The sequence below is a fragment of the Sinocyclocheilus anshuiensis genome, unplaced genomic scaffold (assembly GCF_001515605.1).
Source record: "Sinocyclocheilus anshuiensis isolate Anshui unplaced genomic scaffold, SAMN03320099.WGS_v1.1 scaffold9, whole genome shotgun sequence".
NCBI lineage: Eukaryota > Metazoa > Chordata > Actinopteri > Cypriniformes > Cyprinidae > Sinocyclocheilus > Sinocyclocheilus anshuiensis.
The window spans coordinates 2,885,300-2,907,071 of NW_015540887.1; the positions used below are offsets into that span (position 1 = coordinate 2,885,300).

At 37.5% G+C, this 21,772-nt stretch overlaps 1 protein-coding gene across 1 annotated transcript in view; it reads left to right on the plus strand.

Annotated features, from left to right (window-relative positions):
- Window positions 1–3,357: 3,357 nt before the first annotated feature.
- Window positions 3,358–21,772, plus strand: part of LOC107688759 (ras-associated and pleckstrin homology domains-containing protein 1-like) — a 70,516-nt gene continuing 52,101 nt past the window's right edge. The window contains exon 1 of the mRNA XM_016486519.1: window positions 3,358–3,590. The gene's annotated coding sequence lies outside the window, so the exon portion shown is untranslated. The remainder of the gene's footprint in view (window positions 3,591–21,772) is intronic.

The window sequence follows — 21,772 nt, forward strand, 5'->3', positions numbered from 1 at the left end:
CTGCCTGCGAGCTTCAGTGTGAATATTGCGTCAAAATCAAATCAATTTGAGCACGATTTAAACCCAGATGATTGTAATCACTCTAAGTTTGTCTGCCTTGGGAAAGCTAGCGTGTCTCCGACACAGTGATAACACTCGTTGCCTTCTCTAGTGCAGCTCAACCAGGTCTCGTCCCATTCGTCGATATTTGTGATGTCACAAATCCCACGAAAAAATGCATTGTAGTCCAAACGAGTCGTTCGTTGTAGTTTTTGAAAAGTGATTTCTGTTAAATAAAATATCTCCTTTTGAAGTAGACTTTGAGCTTTGTAACTTTGCAGATCTTTTTTTATGCTCAAACAGCAACTACAGACTAACTAAAGTTGAAAAAGTGAAAAAGCATAATAGGGCCCCTTTAAACTAGCTTTGAAAATCACATGCAGTAACAGATATAACCACTAAATGGCAGAATAGACACGGAAACTCTTGCACCTGTTGCTTGGTTTAATGCTATAACACACAAGGCTGTGAAATTCACTTTGTATGACATGTTTTTTAATTTTTATTAAATATCTATTTTTAGTTCGTTTACATCTACTATGCTCTTGTATGATTTAGGCTAATATTTTGAACATTTTCCGTTTTTTTATTAATTTCTAATATTTGGTCTGTTCTTTAAACTGAATGCAGAGCATTTTTAATACAGTGCACATATAGTCTCCTCACTACGAATAGAGAAAGTGATGTAGACCACAGAAATATGGTCATGATGAGATTGTAGTGGTCTCAGTTTCACATAGTGTTGATGAGTCACACTTGTTTGATGTGGTTAGGCTTGGGGGCGTATTACAGAAAGATCCTAAATTTAAAATCTTATCTTATCTGTTTGGTAACCATGGTCATTTTAGTTAGGACCACATTTAGGACAAAAGCTATTAGGCTACAGAACAGCATTTCCTAAGTGTGTTATCTTATCTTAACTACAGATAGGAAGGGGATATTACAGAAATCTCCTAACTTAACAAAAAATCCTAAAAACGGTCTTAACTTTAGGACAACCCCACAGCTGTCCTAACTTCAAAATTATTTAAAAGCTATAACGGAAAAACCGCTTACAATTGCGCTGTCCAACAATGGTAGCCTATTACATTTATTAATAATTGAAAATGAAGAACGGAGATGTTTAGTGGTAGAAAGACTCTTGGAGAAAGACACCCTGAAGACGTGTTACATTTTGATGACAAAACACTTATAAGTAATTACAGACTGCCGCGCAACATATCACAGTTAGCACAGGAACTGCATTACAGTTAGCACAGGAACTGCAACCAGCATTACAGAGACCAACAAAAGAGCGTCACGGAGCACTAGGCCTAACATTACCGGTTATGGTGAGCGTGATTTGACCAAGTTCAACATGTTCCTGGACCAACATCCTTGTAATTCCAATCAGCCAATCTGAATTGAGAGATAACTTTTCAGGAAATGTCAGTTTTAGGTCTAGGATTAGGTGCTTCTACACCCTTGTTAATCAGCTATTATTTCCCTCTGATTTTAGGAATAAATTATGGGTAAGGTTAGGTTTAGGGGTGGGGATTGGGTTAAGTCTGTATTTTTGGACAGTAATAAACATGTCCTACTTGGCAAAATCACGGCGACCTACCGGTTATCCACCTTTTTATTCAACGCGGAAGTAAGCCTATGGGTGAGACTTCCGGTTCATTAGCCGCTATAGGTAAATAACGAGGAAAATAACAATGTGCAGTAAACAGTAAAACTGTTTGCACTACAAACCAGTGTGTTCATAATTAAGATAAAACATTAAAATAATATGATAAGACACACCAACTTTCAATATCAAGCAGCAAAACGAACTGTTTTGTTCAGCAAAAAATAGCTGTACGGAGTGGACGCAGATGAGACCGGAAGCCAGACCCATAGAATTTACAAATGGCCACGCCCATTTTTACGACAAGAAAAAGGTGGATAGTGCAAGTGACTACCTCACGGTTTTTTGCCAGTGAAAAAAGTGAATTAAGTAGCTTCTATTATTTTGTTTACCTCATCAGCAGCTCGCGCAGTGTTGGTTGCTTTTCTAACAGACCTGAGAGTGGATTGTTGAACTTGATAATGCAATTTAAGATTTCCTAACTAGAGATAAGATACGATTTTAGACGATAAGATAAGAATCCCAGATCAAGTTAAGTAATACGAATTTGTGAAAAATCCTAATTTAACATATCATATTTTAAGACTAAGATAAGAAACTTTCTGTAATAAGCCCCAAGCATCTACTCTCATTTCATAACTGTTTGAACCCCTACACTACTAACATTATGTATACGTCCACCTGTGGAATCACATAGAAACTTGTGTGTAGAAGCATTAAGTTAATTAAATTGATAAGGTGTTCCATAAATGAAGTCGATACAAAAGATTACATGTTCCAACCCAAAAATAAACCACCATTCAAACGTTTATGGGTCAATAACATTTTTTAAAAGTTTTTGAAAGAAGTCTCTTATGGCTGCATTTATTTGATGAAAAATAGGCTACAGTAAAAAAAAAAAAAAAAAATAGTTCGAAATATTTTTGTAATTATTAGCCTACGCTTTTATTTTTTTATTGTTTTTACATGTAATTAAATACAATTTTCAGCATCATCACTCCAGTCTTCAGGGTCATCAGGGTCTTCAGGAAATTATTCTGCTATGCTGATCTGCTGCTCAGTAAACATTTCTTATTATAGGCTAATCAATTTTCAACAGTTGTGCTGCTTTACATTGTTGTGGGGACCGTGATATATTATTTAGGACTATTTGATGAATAGAAAAAAATGAATAGCATTTGAAATCGATTTTGGTAACATTATAAATAAATGAATTAAACAATTTATTAATAAAAACATCTTACTGGCCCAATCTTATATTGACCCAACTTTTGAACGTACACGTTCTATTTCCAAGTGTACGTTCCATTTTTTTACACAGAAGCAACAGCAACTTGTATAAATTTCACTATAGAAGATTGAAAAAACAAATAGTTTTAATTATTTACCTCTGAACTACAGATTTAAATATCCCAAACATGTTATTACTCTGTTAAAAAAAACTGTTTAGGGGACGCAAAAGCGTTACTATGCGAGATAAACATCAACATATTGCGCCCCGAGAAATGTCCTATAGCATATAGGCTAGTAAGTGCGGCCTAATGCATTTCAACGCATAGGCTACTTGGTACATACGCTGAAATTTTCAGTGGGAGAGCCGGTGTGTCAAAGACAAAGCGCAAGTGAGTCGTATCTCCATGCCTGGCGTGACGTCACAACGGGTAGGGCGCAATCGCATGGATTTCGGGGCTGGACAGGAAACGCGCGCATCGGTCCGCAGCTCAGAACGGGAATGGAAGCGGGAGAGGAACGGGAGGCTCGCTCGTCTCATCATCATCATCAAATATAAGCGATCGGCACGGGAAGCGAAAACTCGATTGAGGTGGGAGAGGAGCGGGGATTCTGTCGCTGGATTTGCGCAACACAACAGTGGCTTTTTCCCATTGTTACCGTTTCCTTCGGACAAGACAGAAGCCGCAGAACCGTCGGCTGGTTTGCGACAGTAAGCGCTTACTCTTCATTTATACTCGCTGCTGCATGCGACCTCTTTCTGAAATAAAGATGTTAATGAGTGGATCAGAAGCATGGCTTGTGTATTTGACGCTGGCGGCGTATTAGCTCGTTATCTAGGGAGACACAGCGGAAAATCCAGGGAACAGCCCATAAATTCAGACAGATGTGCAGTGCCTTCAATGTCTGAATATGAGGGCTGCTCCCTTGAAGAAACGTTATATTCGATAATAAAATACTGAAACGGTTAATGGCGGCATGAATAAGGAATCTGGAATAATGAGGTGAGATTAATCAGTCTGTCAAAGAGAGAGAATGATATGCATCTCCATCTCTGATGTTTCATTTGCTATTTGCTAGCCTTTTGGGTTTCCAACATTTCTGTATCTAATGCAAGCCTCATTTCTGCTATTATTGGTGTTTTTACTCTTCGTACCTGGTGGAGTGTGTTCTGCAGTAACATACTGCAAACAGATGAGCTGTTGCCAAATTGGACCTCCCCTCCCCTGCACACACACACACACACACACACACACACTCACTCACTGATATGTTCAGGCTCCACCCTTTGCCATGACAGCTGTGGGTTTAGTGCCAGTCTTGGTGCCCGTAGAGTGGAGGCCTGTTTTCACACATTTTTTTCCCGCTTGTCTGAGTATGTGTATCTTCTAGCAGTAACCTTTTACTTCAGTGAATATTTATTTTTCTTATATAAATAAATATTTATTTTTCTTTGTTTCAGAAAGTCAGTCTCTGTACAGACATACAGTATTTTCACATTACATTGGGTATACTGTCACAATGAAACCTGCCATTAAATATTTAGAGTTTTTCCAGCATGTAAACGCTAAAACAATTCAACAGAAAAAAATGTAGGAGTTAACATTTCAAATGATTAAACAATTTTTTTGGCCAACAAAAATCAATTATTAAACTATACAATTTACTACATTTACAACTAAAATAACTATATATTTTTTAAAGCAATAATGCATTTATTCAGCAAGAATGCATCAAATTGATAAAAAAGGGACAGTAAAGACTTTTACTAAGGACTTTTTCTATTCATCTAAGAATCCTGAAAAAGTTGTATTATACCTGGAGGAAATGGACAAAACTGTACAAGAATATTAAGCAGCACAACTGCAGCATTGATACTAATAAGTAATGTTACTTGAGCACCAAATCAGCATATTAGAATGATTTCTAAAGGATCATGTGACACTGAAGACTATAATGACTTCCCCATCATAGGAAAAATAACATTTTAAAGGTGACATATCATAAAAATCTGACTTTTCCAGGTTTTAAGTGCTATAATCAGGTCTAATAGAAAACCGTTCTTTAAATTACAATGATATTTCAGTGTACGTTTGTTTACTGTATTTTTGTTTAAATAAATGCAGTTTTGGTGAGCAAAAAAATCTTACAGACTCCTGAACAATTTTTGTTTGGAGAATTTAATTTACAGAGGTCAACATTTTAAGCATGCACATAATGATTTTTTTTTTTCTGTAGACTGTTCTAAAAGCCACTTTTTAAACCAGTAGTTTCAACCAACCCCAAAAAAGGCTAGTGTATTGGTCAAAACAGTCCAAAATCATGTCTTTATTGCCCTTATGCTATTTTAACAGTAGATCGCAGAGGGTTATCATATAAAATTATCCTTAAATGAGTAGATCATCTTGCATATGCATTAATAGGCCAGCGGCAGATTGGAAGAGTGGATCCTAAATATGTATCATTGGTATACAGGAAATATTCCAGCGAGCTCTTTACCTTAGATCTTGGAAGCTTTACTATGCTTGCTGCTGGTATTAAACTGCTGCATTAAACTTGAGATTTATTTTTCTGCACAGAGTGCTGTTGCTTCAGTCTAATCCAGTGGGAGCAGTAGAATATGTGCTGAGAGGGATGTAAAACCATGAAATTGTTTTTTTTGTTTTTTTTAAATAAGAATTACAATGGGATGTTTATTCTTTAGTGTTGCTATCTTTATAAGACCTTTCCCCTAAAATGCATTGTTAGTTTTATTTGCAGAATTAGTTTTCATTACCTCTCACCATATGTGCAGCAGTAAGCCAGTGTCCATCCCCACCGGATTCCTCTTTCTAGAGCTGGCCTCCTATACCAGAATGACGTCAGGTGATTGTGAAACTAGGGTGGATGCTGGCTGTGAGAACCCTGGAGTCCAGATGCAGAGAGTCTAGCAGCCTGGATCTTTTTCTGCTCGACAGATTCTTTGTTCTAAGTGATCATAAATGAGTCCTGATAAAGATCCAGTAGGTTCTCTGTGGTGCTGCTGACCTTTGCAGCATGAGCAGCTATCTGACGGCTCACACTCGCCCACTCTCCCTCGACTTAGGAATGAAACCGGAGACGAATGCGAGGCTCTTCAGGATGAAGAAAAAGAGCAGGTGAAAAGGAAACGGGCAGCTAGGATGAAAGGGAGTGAAATTATTTAATTTAATAGCATCCCACAAGTCTCGGATGAAAGGACGTCCTTTGTTGGGGCAGGAGCAGGTCAACTGCGTGCATCGGTCTTTGAGGCAGCGCAAGTGCAATATTGCTAATGTTTCGTGAGTGAGGGAGGACGTCGTGCCAACTTTAATCAGCTCATTTCGGTGACATCTGCTGTATAGCAGCTCAAATGTATTGTCAGGTGTGTGTGATCTGTCGTCGGCTTATAGTTTGGCTCATGAATGGCACTCAATGCAGATGTTTGCTCCCTTGGAAAACAGACCTTAGACCAAAGCCTGATTTGTCATCAGAATGATTTGTCATAAACCCCTCTGTCTCCATCACACTACAAACATAAAGGTAGAACAGGGTGACTCATGCAGAGTGTTTGTACACATGGTTTGTTGAGCTTTGCATTGTGATCCAGTGTTTTATTTTGGTGTGTTTGGTTTTGTATTATGTTCAAATCAATGTGAACTGTGTTACTACAATGGCAGATTTTGCCCCCTTGCATTGGGTTCCCTTCTGACAGTACTGCTTATATTGTAACCTGCCTATGTTGGGTAAAAGATTAAAAGTGTTTACAGCCTCTCATCCAGTGTTGTTTTAGAAACATTGGCAGCTGCCACCAGGCAGTGAGATGGTTTTTTTCTGTGTTTGTGAAAGGCAGACTGTTGGAGAGGAAGATTTGTTGCATTCATACACTCAATTTGCTGTCACAATGTATGTTTTAGATTGACCTGAATCATTAAGTTGCAATGAAACAGAAATGGTGAGAGATCTTTTCTTCTGTATTGTGATGTACATCCAGGTGAAATGGATTAATGGGGGAAAAATGGGTGTGGACTTGGTTCTATCTGGTTGTTGATTGAATGGAAGCATATATGAATGCAAGTTTGCAGTCAGTTAGATAGGTGCTTAAGCAGATCAAATTAATGGAGAAGTCCAGCATACATCACCAAAGAGAAGTCTGTTGTGTCACTGGAAAATCAAGTTAAAGGGATAGTTCACCTAAAAATGAAAATTCCCCTATGATTTACTCATCCTCAAGCAATTCTAGGTATTTATGACTTTCTTCTTTCAGACGAATACAAGCGGAGTTATATTAAAGGCGTCATAATGACATAAGAAACAAAATTTCCCTTGATCTTTTGACACAGAAGAGGTCTTTGTATGCTTAATACCTCCTGCAAGTTTCATAACTTAAAATGTCCTCATCATCAATAAAAAAGCATTTACGTAATAATCCTCAGAAAATGGCTCATTTGGATCCGAGGTGCAGTTTCTTGACAAAATAAACAAAATAAAATGGTCATTTCCTGACAAAGCATTATGAAATCATTTACTTATGGTTTGTGATTCAGCTCCAGTGCAAGACATCAACGAATAGTCATCTTCTCACCATAGGCCCCGCCCACTGGCATTCAGCCACTTGACGCCTTGATGCTTGATTACACTTAATGCGAGTGTCGCCTTGCATCAAAAGCAAATAGACATTACAATCACTGCTGCTATCTTGTCTACACTGGATACAGTATACAGATGCGCGTTCACTTTCGGACACAGTCCACGTGCTTGAGTCTGTCTATAGGACAAATGGAGTGAAAGAGCGTTCACTTTGACGCGTTTGGCTTAAAAAGCTCGTTCGCATCTTTGTACAGATATCAGAAGGTTCCCAGCGTAAGGAACAAGTGGGTAGTTTATTTTTATTGGCATCCCGGATCGTGTCTTGACGATTTTGTTTTGTAAACGAGGCACAGTGTCATGGAGAGTTTACAAAGAATCATTTGTTGAAAGATGAAGCAGTACTAGATTTGACTGCAGCTGAATCACAAACCGTAAGTAAATGATTTCATAATGCTTTGTCAGGAAATTACCATTTTATTATGTTGTCAAGACACTCACATGCAATAGCGATGTGATAAAATGTAATAGTATCAACACTATTGCATATTACAATTACACTATTTCCTGTGCAGTGAGGTTAGCCAATCATAACAGTGGCCGTTACTGAAGCCTTAAGTGACACGCCCCTTAAAACAGGTAGATTTAGACAGAGGGTTTTCCACATTTGTTTTTTTTTCCTTGTGCAAAAAAAAATAAAAAAAATAAAATAAAAATTAACATTATAATTAAAGCTCAAGCTGTCAGGGATCTGGAAGGAGGACCCAATCGCAGAGTGAGTGACAAGCGTTTATTACAAAACCGAGAGATACAAGAGGGTAATGAGGTGTGCAGGTGATTCAACGGCAGGAACACAGTTAACAGAGAGACAGCTAGGGAACACCACTGGGACAGCCTTGGACATCAACTGGCAGAATAACAGCAGAGGAAGTGGCAAGATCAGGCAGATGGAGAAAACCGAGCAAGGCACCATAGAGCTGAGGTCAGATATTGTTGACCGCAGACTCTGAAGCGGACCAAGTACCAGGCAGGTAGAACCAGTGGCAAGAACTCATGGGAACAGGTCAGCACAGTAACTCTAACAACACAGAGACAAGACAGGACAAGGCTCCACAGGAACACAAATTACTCCAATGCAGGCAGAGGGATAAATAAAACAAAAGAACTGATAAAAAGTAAAGTAACAAAACAAGAAGTAATTACCAAATTAACCAACACAACTAACTTAAAGAATATCAAACAAAAATGCAAAACAAAAGATCAGGACTAGAAGAACTGAATAAATACTAAAATAAAGGCAAAAACAGACAAAATGCAAAAAAGGAGCAAGACAAGAACATGGAACTACAAAGGACTAGACAAGACAAGGGCACAAGACCAACCAGGAAGGGAGACAAGAACACACACATCCACAGACAGCGACAAAGACAGTGACAGAAGGGGTGAGAATGACCACGAACCGGCAAAAACAAGAGGGCAAGCGGAACTATAAATAGGGAGGAAGGCACACGAGGAACAGGTGAGAGCAATTAGACCAACAAGGACTAGACAAGGGCTAACAACGGTGTGGTAAAGAGGAAACAAGAAGGAGGGGCTAGAAAAGCACATGGCTGAGAGAAATATTAACAAAGCCATGTGCTGACACACAAGACAAAATAGACACAGGACACAAACACAAGACAAATGGAGTATCAGGGCAGAACCCTGACATTTGTGTAGATGCATATATCCAGTGGGTTAACTTATTGGAAAGGGAGCATAATTATTATTAAATGTAACTAAAATGCATCAGTACATTCCTCCATGATATGGTCAATGGAATGTAAAGGCATTACAATTGTTCAGAAGAGAGTAGCAGCCCAACACTTGCTCATTTTGTTAGATTTTGTTCCCTGATATCAGCCTGATATCTGTTGTAATTATTCTGGCCGCTGGTGGTTTAACTGCTTGTGAGGTGCAGATAGCAGAGCATGTGGATGTGTAATTAGGAACGATTGCAGGGATGAGCAGAAGGAGAAGGCCACGAGGTTCATACGGCCACATGGACATGCAAAGCAGCTGAAACCCTGCAGGAAAAAGCACTGCCATTACATCACAAGACTCACACACTGGGTAATTGCTCATTAAAAAGCAGAAAAAAGGTTGTATTCTGCAAAAAAATTGCTATTGCTTCTTTTTTACCATGCTCTGCCGTGTTCAGTCTGATGAGCTTAACTAATCCTCTTAAGAACGGAGTAAATTATTCTCTCGTATCGCTGTCCACTTTCTTTGAAGATGTTCTCGCAAATTTCAGTAGCTAGTTCATTTTAAAGTTGCGACTAAATCTGGAGAAAACATCTTGTTGTTCATTAGTAGTAATACCGTTAAAACCTTAACGATACCCATCCCTAGTGCTGACACACAAGACAACATAGACATAGGAAGCAAACACAAGACAAACGGGGTGTCAGGGCAGAACCCTGACACAAATAATAAAAGAATCCATGTCATGACCCCTTGTCCTGGCTCTTCAAACTTTATAATTGCAGTGAATGGGGTTTAAGATTTTGAGTAACTGCATCCATACATCATAAAAAGTGTTCCAAACGGCTCCAGGGAGTTAATAAAGATCTCCTGATGTGAAGCGATGCGTAATCTCTAGCTTCCGCTAACTGTTGTACACGTGTTCATGAGAGAGTGGCGTTCCGGCGGATGACATTGGCATCATCCAAAGGAAAACCAGCCTCCTCTTGGCTTAGGTAAAAATCCTCCAACATTTTCTTTACAAATCCTCGTTTTGTACTTCTAATTCATGACCGCTGATTTGTTGTGCTCTCTCCTCTGCGTGCTCGTTACTTCCGTATTCGTCACCGCGTTGGCCTATATGTCATCTACTGGAACGTCACTCTCTGGTGAATGCGCTTACGACAGTTAGCAGAAGCTAGAGATTACAGTTTATAAAGTTTTAAATATGGATATTTTTCTTACACAAATGCATCGAATCCATTCAGAAGGCCTTTATTAACCCCCCGGATCTTAAACCCCATTCACTGCCATTATCATTTTTGGGTGAACTATCCCTTTAAGACATTTTGTTTATGAGGTAAGTAAAAAAAATAAAGATGAATATAACAAAATCACAATAAGATCTACAACATCTACATTTAGAAAACAGATTTAATTTAATGGAAAATTTAAAAGGAAATTGTGTGTTTTTCCCAATGGTGCAGTACTTTGTCCTGTTTCACTTTAATTTGCTCTAAAAATAAGCATTTTTTTTGTTTCCACTGAAAAGTGGAAGTATTGCGTCGCTATGGATGTTTAAAAACATTTTGCTCGGTCACACTTTATATTAGGTGGTCTTAACTACTACTTACATCAGAAAATAAGTACAATGTACTTATTGTGGTCATATTGTATTGCAAAACACTTTTGCTGCTATTGAGGTGGGATATGGGTAAGGTTAGGCACAGGTTTGATGGTATGGGTAGGTTTAAGGGATGGGTCAACAGTGTAATTATAAATGTAATTACAGAAATTAATTACAGATGTAACTACATATAGGTATTTTTAAAAATATAAGTACAATGTAAAAACATGTATGTACACAATAAGTGCATTGTATCAAATGAATATTTTAAATGTAAGTACATAGTAGTTAAGGCCACCTAATATAAAGTGGGACCCATTGCTCTGTCTGTTTGAGCATCTTGACCTGCACAGCAACATTGTTCAACATTTGACGGAGTCAGGACTCCATCAAACACTGAAATGTCACAGACCCTTTCTAGCTTGAGAAGCAGGGATCTTTCTCGGAGCCTTGTAGCTTTTGCTAAGGACCCTGAAAACTATTCCGGGTTTCTATGTGAGGCATATTGTTAAAATGGAAATTTGTTTACAGTAATGCCCTGATAATTTATTATTTGAACTTCTCTTAATTGCCTTTTTTAGAGCATGCGCCTGCCCGCTCTTCTCTTATGAACAGCATTTTTTATACATGGCTGATTGAACATGATCCACACCTCAGAGCTTTACTTGAGAGTTGCACGGCACGCTGACATTTCACTTATTTCTTAATCATCCTTGGCAAATAGTCACATTTACCATTATTAACAAATTTTTAAAGGTGAAATCCAGTCGTTTTAATAGAAATTTATGCAATTTGGAATTTTGCGTTAGATTTTCCCTCGCAGATTTCACAACGGGCTGGTAACACGAATCTGGTGTGTTGAACAACAGACAGCTGTTTGTTTTGAAAGTGACATCTGTGTGAGCTGTGCTTCATAACATTGCTTTACTATTGACACGAGACTCTTTTTGCCTGGGAATTTTTGCCTGCTTATTTTACCACAACTAAAATGATATCTCTCTCAAAGTATGCAAATTCTTTCATATACTCACCCTCATGTTGTTGCAAACCCATATCACTTGGCAAGAAAGCCGTACAAGTTTGGACAACATGAGGGTGAGTAAACGATGACAGATTTTTATTTTAAATCTGTTAAGACCACAGATAGCGGAGTGGTTCTTTTGACAGGCTACAGCCTTCATTTGAGCTCCTTTAGCCACTGACAGTCAATGAGATTAAAGGGATAGTTCACCCAAAAATGAAAATTTGATGTTTATCTGCTTACCCCCAGGGCATCCAAGATTTAGGTGACTTTGTTTCTTCAGTAGAACACAAATTATGATTTTTAAGTCCAACCGTTGCAGTCTATCAGTCTTATATGTGTCGTCACGAGCCGCAGGGTTTAATTTGGATTTGTCTGTGCATGGTTTTTTTACACTCATAGACTTTGTTACCATTGCCATGCATTATAAGACTGATAGACTCCAACGGTTGGACTTAAAAATCATCAAATGTGTTCTACTGAAGAAACAAAGTCACCTACATCTTGGATGCCCTGGGGGTAAGGGTAAGCAGTGAGCCATCATAGCCTTGGGTGAACTATCCCTTTAAGTGTCACATTATACTGCTGCCAAGATTTTATGGACACAGTTGACCTTGGCAGCCTTCTTCCCCCGCGTCCCTCTGAGAGAACTGACCGTTTCTTATAGGACACAGGCTAAAGGGAGAAAAGGAATGAATAACCAGAGCTCTATCAGTTCTGCTCAAGGACTACCATCAGACGAGTGTGATGTGACACTCTCAACATGTGCTGTTTGTCCTCCTTTAGTGCATAACTGACAGAAGTTTCTCTGCTCTTGCATTGCTCAGGAGTGCTTCAGAAATGCAGTACATGTGATTCTTATTATGAGGCACCGTATTAAGGGATAATGTACAGTCAGCAGCTCATTACAAAATAATCCAGATGGAGTAATCAGGACCACAATGCAAAGTATAGGTGTCTTGTAACACCCTAAAGGGGTTTATTTTGTGGTTACGACCTGCTGACTGTACATTATCCTGCTTATTGCATGGCCACTTACCAAATAAATACATACTATTGATTAAGTTATATTGTTTTATTATATGAGAAAAAGAGTGGTACAAGAGCAAACCCCTGATTTCATTAGTGAAAAATTAATTATGGCTTTGAGTCTGTATCATGTACAGTATCATACAGTGGCCATTATAAAATAAAATATTTGACAGCAGAATGATTGACCAATCAGAACCATGTATTAAATGTAATCAGTCTTGTTAATGTTTGTTCCGCAATATTGATGTTCACTGCTGATAGAGTGCACTTAACCCTTAAATGCATGAATGTTTCGCCAATCATTATTACATATTCGGGTCTTTAGCGACCCCGAGCTATACACTTTTTACAAATAATTAATCAGAAAACTGGCATTCTTTTATATTTTACTATTTTTTTCTTGTTATATTGTTTATAATTAATAGATTGAGGAATATTAAGAAAGTTGATGTCTAACTTATGATGTCTAAAAAAATGAAGGAGGGAGAGGGTAGAGAATGATGTCCCGGGTCGCTAAAGACACGAGGTATGCATTTAAGGGTTAAACGTATTTGTGGTGAAGCAGGTTTGCCTGTGGTGCTTTCTGATATTGTTGTGAGTGCTGAGTGGGTTGGTTGTTGTCTGTAACAGTGCTGTAGATCAAGCTGTCATCAGCTGCAATTTGGTGATGAAGGTGGTATAATTTATATTTGTTAATATCTAAGTAGTTTGTATGCTGATATTTTGCTGACTCATTCTGTTGCTGCGTGAGCTGCTTTTGTTTTGGTGGATAGGTGGAACAATGCCTCACCCTATGTAAATATGCTACATGATTCTGCCAATAAGCTCTCCTTCTCCTCTGGCAGTGCGCAGAGTTGGTTTCAGTAAAAGGTGAAGTGCAGTTTAGTAAGATGAAGTGTGTAATCTCTATGCCGGTGGCATCACATGGTGTAATCTGTTTGTTTGAGAGGCCTAACTTGGCAACATTGCACCAGTGACGTGAGTTTGGAATGGGACTACCTGTTTGTCTGAACCAAGAAGGCTTATAAATACCAGAAAAAAAAGCTATCAATGCCAGTTGCTTGTCTGGTGCAGGACCTCCCAGAAGTGTATGATTTAAAAATGTGCTATCTTTGCTTATTGGCATTGGCACCCAGTTTTCTTGAGCCAATAACCTGAGCTGTGTAATTGACTCTGGAGCTAAACAAAAACTATCTCTAAAATTATCACCTTCACATACACAGTGGTGTATAAAGTACCTGAAAGCCACACTCAAGTAAAAGTACAGATATCTTACCAGAAAATGACTTTGGTAGAAGTTGAAGTCACCGTTTAGAATATTACTTGAGTAAAAGTCTCAAAGTATGTGATATTTATTGTAGAGCCCGACCGATATGGGTTTTTTGGGGCCGATACCGATACCGATATTAGGGAGTAAAAAAAAGGCCGATACCGATATATCGGCCGATATTCTTTGTGTATATTATAGTACAGTACCAGTCAAAAGTTTGGACACTTTCCCATTCGTGTGTCCAAACATTTGACTGGTACTATATATAGAATACAGTACATACATAAACAGAATATATATACATAAACACATTTTTTGCAATGATCACTCAAATGTGGTGATCAAACACTTATAACTTATTTCTTTACTGAACTTGTATAAAATTATTATTAAATTTGTTATGCTGATATCTGCAGAAAAACGGTACTTCTTTGTGTGATATAGAATAGATTAAGTTACCTATATTAAATTATATAACTATAAAAAGCATACAGAAGCATTTTTTGCTGTCTATAATTTAGAATGCCTGGAATTTTGAGTTTTAATAGATTAATAAATCACGTGCGTGCACTCTGTGTGTGATTTGGGGATATAGCCTACTTGATAATGTCGCACATCATTACAACAACACTTACCACATTATCGCAGACGACACTGTATCGCACAGCACACCCTAGCCTCGACTTGAGTGGAAAATGAATAATCCTTGTTTGTGCACGCACTTGCTTGCACATGAGCAAAGGTGTTTTTAGGAGTCTAACTTGCAAACGCCAGACCACTGATTCTTCAAACCTCTTTTCCTGCAGTCCGTGTTCTTCTGACTTCTGACTTTATTTTGTAGTAAGTAAAGAATATGCTTCGGGGAAATGTATCGGAGTAAAAGTATACATTTTAATTAGGAAATGTAGTGGAGTAAAAGTAAAAGTTGGCTGAAATATAAAAACTCAAGTAAAGTACAGATACTCCCAAAAAATACTTAAGTACTGTAACGAAGTATTATTACGTCGTTACAATACACCAATGACAGCATTACACTATCTTACTTTCACCAAGGCTGCATTTATTTGATCAAAACTAACTGCGCTTTATTTATACATTATATAAAATATTTTTATATACAATATTTTTTGATGGTAAAGCTGAATTTTCAGCATCATTACGCCAGTCTTCAGTGTCAGATGATCCTTCAGAAATCATTCTAATATGCTGATTTGCTGCTCAAGAAACATTTCTTCTTATTGTCAATGCAGTGTTGTGAATTGTGTTTTTGTGGAAACTGTGATAATTTCTTTTTTTTAATTTTAAAGGAATATTTGGTGAATGGAAAGTTCAAAAGAAATTAATTTTTTTGAAATTGATTTTTTTTTTGTCATAAATGTCTTTACTGTAACTTTGGATCAATTCAATGCATCCTTGTTAAGTAAAAGTATTAATTTCTTAAGAAAACCCCAAACTTTTGAATGGTAGTGTATAACCAACTGTAATCACCTATATCCTTCCCTAAAAACTACTCTTGAGCTTTATTTAAAATTTTCTTGGAAAATTGTAATAATAATAATAATCACTAAATTAAAGTCACTAAATTAATTTAATAAATGTAACAATGAAATAAACAAAAAATGATACATTAATAAATTAATTATCAAATAGTCTCATCCTGGGATAAATAGAATTGAAATCCCTTCTCTTTCGAGCCTAGATTTGTTAATTAAATGTGGAAAAGGAGCACAAATTACAACCAAAGAGAGTGAGAAAGAGAAGGTTAGTAACATTAGAATGAGAGTGTGTTGGATTCTAGTGAGTTCTCCAACACAGTAAGAAGAGAGTGGGTCATTTTTAGGATGTTTTAGGCATTAGTAAGTGTTACTGTGATATTTTTATTCAGCATGACCAAAGAAGCGACCTACGAGAGACTTGCTGTTAATGCCTCTGTATCAGTCTTAACCTACTCTCGTAAGGCAGCCAAGTGTGTTCGGGGAAGTGAAAATGCGGGTAGAGTTCGTATGAAAGAGCATCAGCTATCACGGCCTGTGCTGTCTCTCTGTCTGCTCAAATAGTGGCAGACGTGTCTCTGACTGCACGTTTGCTGCAGTTATCTGTGTTCCCGAATCTCAGCTCGATCAAATCTCTGCGTGGCCTTGTCAGTGCAATCTGAGCGTCACAAGTTGTTCTGTCTTGCCCTGTATGTGGTTGAATCTCTGAGGTCTTACCTGGATGTAGCCATGCAACCCAGTTCATTATTGGTTTTATAGATGATTCATAAAAGGTGGTAATCTCTAGGCAATAAAACTGTACACTTACCAGAAAGCCAGATCGTAAAATGAAAAGATTATGAATAGAAAAGAGTATGAATAACTTTCTGGTGAGTTAATATAATGTCGAAATCCGTGCTTGGAAAATCTAACCTCATTTGCTTTTGGTTCACTCGTCCAATGTTGTTGCTTCCCGGCGTGCCAAGCGTTCTGCTCTGTTCCCTGTGCGGTGGACTGGGGGAAGAATGAGAGGATGGAGATCAGGATGCAGGTTTATGGTCTTCCTCCCAGCTCTCTGTTTATTGATTAATTACAAGGTTAATTTTACTAGCTCAATATCTGGTTAAGTTCAAGCTGAATGAGAATGTAGAGATGGTGACAGTACCATTTTAATTTGTCTGAGAAAGAGTGATCAAGACGAAGAGAGAAAAGAGTTTGGTTTGATCCATTTTAGTGAATTTGGTTTCGGACAGTCTGTGCGAATAAACATGCTCAAAATTATTAATTTTTAGTTTTTAGTTGAGGAGTTTTGTTTTGTAAAATGCTGCCGTTTGTCACTGTTGTTTAAATGGATGTTTTCTAGTTTTATCAGTTGTGTGTCATATATGCAGCTGTTATAAAGTTTAATTTGATAATTGACTTTCATATTGTTTTGCCTCTCTAAACCGATGCAATCTGTTTAGCTATTTTCATTATTTTTAAAACGGGTTGCTTGACTATAGTTTGAGACTTTATCTTCTTAAGCTGCAATCTTCTCTCATAATTCAAAAGTAAGTGTCACAGCACTGGGTGTAACATCGTCCTCTATATATCCAGTGAACTCCTTACTGTTCAGCAAGCACAGAAAATCATTTGATCGTGTTATGACATGCCTGGAACAGCTGTCGTAATGCAAGGAGAGACATAATTGCATCCCAGCTGTTTTTCCCTCTTGACACGTCCAGCACTGAGGTAAAGGAGAGGCAAATCTTCCTGGATTTCTATAAGAAATTTTTGAAGTTTGTTCAGATTGACACCTTCGTATAACTTGTGTTTATTGACATTTGTTTTGTCAGTCAAATGGGTCATTCTGTGGAAGCTCAGTTCAGAAGAAATTTCCAAACTGTCTGATTGTTGTAATGGAGAAATTACATGTTGGGGCAGAAAGTCTTAATGTGTTTAGTAAGGGAAGGTGTATCAGGCCCTAGAGGTGTGCAATGTCACATTATAGTTGGATCAAGCATACTGTTGCCAGGTTTGTTATGATTTCAAACATAATAATGTGTAATGAAAATGTGTTTTAATATAATGATAGTTAATATTGAATATTGAAATATGTTGTTTTTATATTTAAATACAGCATTTGTTAGAGTGGTTGACCATCTCTTAAAACCCATGTCTGTGTTTGCGTGTTTTATGAGGATCCACCTCTCCTTGTGTCGTCATGGCCTAGACCCTCCTAACACCGTCCGAGACATAAACAAAAATATGTACAGAGTGGATACGCACTATTGTTTTATTTAGTCATTCTTTTGCCGCTTAAATCTGTTTAGCGTTTTTCTTTTAAAAAATCTCTTCTGGCTATGTCTGGGAATTGCACAAGGCAAGGTGAATGTGAATAGTAATTCATGTGTGTGTGATACTGAATCTGTGTAATGGATCTGATTCACCCTACTGGTCCTTTAGGTAAAACTCCTCTTGGGGGGTCGTCCAAGTCATGTAACAACATGTGTGGCATTGGTTATCCTGTTGTAGGACCCTTAAATATAATAATGGGAGTTCAGTTTCATTCACACAATGGATCAGCAAACCTAGTAATTTACTGTATAGTCAAAACTTAACTGGAGTTTGAAGGTTTCACAATGAAAAAGTTCTTCTTTTATCCTGAGCTACTTGTGTATGCAGCATTTTAGGTGCATTCATAAGTGCGCTCACAGGGTAAATTGAGTGCATTTTTACTTGTGGGTTATTGTAATGTTTTATCAGCTGTTTGGACTCTCATTCTGACGGTACCCATTCACTGCTGAGAACAGATGCAGGTCTGTTGGAGTTCATATGATGGCTCTTCATCAGATTCATGCCTAAGGCTTTCCTTAATATGGATTAGCTTGTCATTGTGTTTTGCTTTCATTTTCATTGCTAAATCATCATGTTTTTTTATGTGTGATGCTGGGGATGAAGTGATATTAAAATTCTGTACAATAAGCTGATAATTATTTATATAATAAATATATATGTAGACGTTCTCAATAGATAGAACTTGTGAATGACAGGCGTTCATTATGTTTGAAACTGCAGATCTCTGTGCGTAGTTTCAATGGTGGCATATTTGTAGATTACCTACTATTGTAGCGGGCTAAATCTAAGAGATGATGTGTAATAATGCCTCATACCGCCATTCAATGTCTATAGAGCTGCAGCATTTCCGGGAAAGGCCAACAGCCTGCAGAGAGATCGATATGGATAAGGGGTCTTCTCATGCTTACTCTCCCAGCCAGAGGGAAAAACCAGGATCTCTCCAGGAAGAGATCCCTGTTGGTTATGGAGTCTTTACATTTCTGTCATTTGCATTTGAATTGTTTCTCTAAAAAACTGAAATGTTCTGCTGGTGTCCATTAGCAGCTCTTCCCGTCTGCACATGCTGGCTAGTTTCTTTATAACATTACTTCAGCCTCCGGATACGGTTCTATTTTTGTATAGGAGGAAATGGCTGCAACCAATATTGTTCCTGCTTTGTCTCGTTTCTCCACCAGCACCATTTTAACATCATTCTTTCTTGTTGCTGTGTTTTCCTGCAATGATCTAATGTAGAAGCGATTGTCTCTTGTATATCCTTATTGACTGATGCTATTTTCATCAATGGCCACGCTAACACTAAGCACCACCCGGGTTTGTTAAAGCTCAGGGAAGGTGGGGCGACCGTCTTGCTGTCCATGTGGCCCAGTTTAGGATGCTCTGTCTATGTAGAAAAGACATGTGGTCATGGGAGTTGAGCCACTCAGAGCATAACTCTCCCATAAAAGACAAGCACACAGAGAGGCTTTTGTGTGAGATTTGTTGGAGGTCGTAGTGGGTGGTGGTTGAGTCATATTTTTGAGTGTGTATGTTCATCTGTGTCACTGGCCAGAGCAATTTTGGAGTCTAAATGGACCCGGTTGTTGCTTCATGTGGGTCTCATATATGTGACTATTTCACACTCTTTACAAGAGTCACATAATGTGCTTTGTTGGTGGTTAATATAAGATACTTGTATTCTCAGCAAAAGCAGGAGTAGCCACATACATTGTATACATTGTATTGCATGCCCACCATTTACTGTTGTTCAGCAGATTTTTTGCCAAATGCATACATGTTTATGTAAAAGTGTTTTAGTGTGTTGATGTGGTTTCTTGTGTGTTTGGGTTACTTATAGGCCCAATTTAAAACCGTCCACCCTGGATTCTCAAAGATATTCTGGTATCTAAATATGGTGCCTCCTTAAGTGTGAGTTTATGGGATATTTTTGCATGTTTTATCACCCACCAGACTAAAGCCATAAGTTTGATTGTTTACGAAAATATATAAAAGTACCATTCAGATATTTGTGGTCTGGAAGATTTTGTTTGTTTTGTTTTTGAAAGAAGTGTCTTATGGACACAAAGGCAGTATTTATTTGATCAAAAGATGGACAGTTAAACAGTAATATTGATAAATATTACAATTTAAAATCACTGTTTTCTGTTTTAATATATTTCAAACTATAATTTATTTCTGTGATGCAAAGCTGAATTTTCAGCAGCAAGTAAAATTTCTTATCAGTGTTGAAAACATTTGAAACATCTAGTTCAGCAGTTTTTGTTTGAAGCAGTTATACATTTTTCAGGATTCTTTGATGAATAGATTGTTCAAACAACATTTATCTGAAAATCTTTTGTAACGTTATATATATCTGTCCTAACATTTTTGATACATTTTTTGCATCTTTGTAGAATAAAAATATCCCTTTTTCAATAATAAAAAATCTTTTTGTATGGTAGTATAGGTCAGACATTGTGTTTAATATATGTAGAGTTGGGAGTTTTCAAAAATAAGTATGAGCAATAGTTATTGTTGCCTTAGAAAATGCTGCTAATGAGTCATTCTGCCCTCTGGTTTGTCATAGAGTGTCCCTTCTAAGAACGTGCTTAGCTTTTTAAATTTTTTAATGACAGAATTCCTCAAAGGTGCACCGCCTGAAGCACTTAAAGCATGTTTATATTTACTCTCATGTAAACTGTTTTTGGGATTGCTTAAGATTCTCTACTCTGGCACTTGCTTCCTACAATGTAATTGTAATAACAGCTTAACAGCAGACTGCCTCAAAATCTCTTTATTCGTTCTTTTGAACCTACTGAGTCACACCAGACTTTACAGAGAGGTGGTAGAAGTAGTCTTCCTCCAACCATTTGCATGACCCAGTTGTTGCAGTACTCTATTTTCTCTCTTTTGAGCTGCTTGAGTTCTTATTACCACCACTAGCTATGATGCTCAAGAGCGTTTTCTTGAATGAGTGATGGTAATTCTTCTCTGGGGCTTCAACACCCATCACATATCAAAGCCATAGTATGGTCTCTGGTCCATTCCTTCTGCGAGTCCTACACTGAAAAAAAAAAATGTGTGGTGTTGTAAAATATATCAAATTAATCATCATAAATTCTACTTGTAATATTAAAAATCAAGGAGAACAACAATTTTCTAAGTAAAATGTACACATTTAATTCATGTAATTAATGAGCTGCATGAGAAGAGTAACTCTTATTAATATTTACTTGTAATATTTATATGTTTTATAGTCATTGCACATAAATCTAGAAATATTGAGTAAATTGTATTCTAAAAGTTCAGCGCGCTTGAATCCGCGCATGCATGTTTGGACCCACGCTTTGAATCAGAGGGACGGTTGGGCTTGTCACGGAGGAGATACATGGTTGGATTTTCCCGTGTTTAAGGTAAGTTTGCCTTTCTGTTTTAGATTTCTGATTTGTAATACTTTGGTCCGTGTGCATTTCGATAGTTTGATTCTTGTTTGCTTGACTCATTATACTGTACATTGACGTTCATATTAATCACATAACCTCATTAAAGTTAACTTGCGTGCGGTTACAGTGAGTGATATTTCAGCGAAAATGTTTTCAGTAGTTCAGAAATTCACAAAGCTGTTTTTCACGTAAAAACTTGAGCACAATTGGAAATTACTGGAAATTATTTACCGTTGTAACAGCTAGCTAGCTAACATCGTTACTAAATAAAACAATCGCATAGTTTAGCATAACGCTAGTTTCTGCTCTTTCAAACACTCGAGTGACGTAATAGAGAGAGTTTAGAGCAATAACATTGTAGTAATCTCATTAATGGTCGTGTTTTGTCGCTATGCTAAGCTAACATACTA